A 1,771-nucleotide genomic window follows, 5' to 3' on the forward strand; every position below is an offset into this window, starting at 1 on the left:
CCTCAACCAATAATATAAAAGTAAACTTTATCACAGTATCCAAAAAAAAAATCACATAAAATCATACAATAAGCAGCAGCATATAGATGCCCCAAAGAGAGGAAAATAGGGCGCCGCAGAGTCAGCCAGCCACAAAAGCTAATGCCTTCACAGAAGTAAATACATGTGCAAACATGGAAGGTCCTAATAGTAATGTCTGTACCATAAAGAGGCTAAAAGCCCCAGTAATAACAAGTGAATAGCAAAGGACCATACCAGCAATAAATAAGTAATAACATAAGTGACAGACCGACCCTGCAGCGTCCTCCTCCCAACGCCGTTTCGCCACACCAGGCTTCTTCCGGGGATAGAGAGAACATGTAGCCACCTACTTTATATACCCATATGTGCCACTAATTAAAACACAGCTGTTATCTATAAGAAATCCTGTAGATCATGGAGCCGCTACAAGAGGGGACGGATGGGGAGGGCGCGAGGCGCGGGGAGCGCACGCCAAACCAGAGCGAGGCATATGACATGCTCGCCACGTGCAGCTCAGCCCAACCTCTAAGATGGCCGTGCGCTTAGAAGTCACTGCAGATGCGCTCCAGCCTGGAACGCAAACGGCACAGTGCATGGAACACCCAAGACACAGCACCACCAAGAAGGGAAAATACCATAATTACAGTATAATTACACATCAAAGGTACCATTCAAAGAAATGTATCAAAATGTACCATCCTAATCCATATAAAAATATATAAAAATGGTAAAATGGCTCTGTCCTAGGACCCCTGTTCTTATCTATATACACTTTTGGCCTGGGACATCTCATAGAGTCCCATGGCTTTCAGTATCACTCTTATGCTGACGACACACAAATCTACCTCTCTGGTCCAGACATCACCACCTTACTATCCAGAATCCCACAATGTCTATCTTCTATATCATCATTCTTCTCCTTTCGCTTTCTAAAACTTAACATGGATAAAACAGAATTCATCATCTTTCCCCCATCTTGCTCAACACCCCCAACAGACCTATCTATCACGATCAATGGCTGCACACTCTCCCCGGTCAACCAAGTCCGCTGCCTTGAAGTGACCTTGGATCCTGCCCTCTCCTTCCGACCGCACATCCAAGCCCTTTCCACCACCTGCCGCCTCCAACTCAAAAACATCTCCAGCATCCACGCTTTCCTTAACTTTGAATCTGCGAACATGCTTGTACATGCCCTCATCATCTCCCGCCTAGACTACTGCAACATTCTCCTCTGTGGCCCTCCATCTAGCACTCTCGCACCCCTCCAATCTATCCTCCACTCTGCTGCCCGACTAATCCACCTCTCACCCTGTTACTCCTCTGCCTCTCCCCTCTGCCAATCCCTTCACTGGCTCCCCATTGCCCCACAAATTCACTTCAAAGTACTAACAAATACATACAAGGCCGTCCATAACCTGTCCCCTCCCTACATCTCTGAGCTACTTTCCTGATACATCGCCACATGCACTCTCCGATCCTCACAAGACCTCCTTCTCTCCTCTCCTTTTATCACCTCTTCCCATAATCGCCTCCAAGATTTCTACCGTGCATCCCCCACACTCTGGAACTCGCTACCCCAACATATCAGACTCTCACCTACAATGGAATCCTTCAAAAGAAACCTGAATACCTACCTCTTTAGACAAGCCTACAACCAGTGACCCTGCTGCCCCTTGACCAACTTCACCCGCACCTACTGTGTCCTTCTCCCATACCATGTAGATTGTAAGCCCTCACAGGCAGGGCCCTC

Source organism: Bufo bufo, chromosome 1 (assembly GCF_905171765.1).
Source record: "Bufo bufo chromosome 1, aBufBuf1.1, whole genome shotgun sequence".
Lineage (NCBI taxonomy): Eukaryota > Metazoa > Chordata > Amphibia > Anura > Bufonidae > Bufo > Bufo bufo.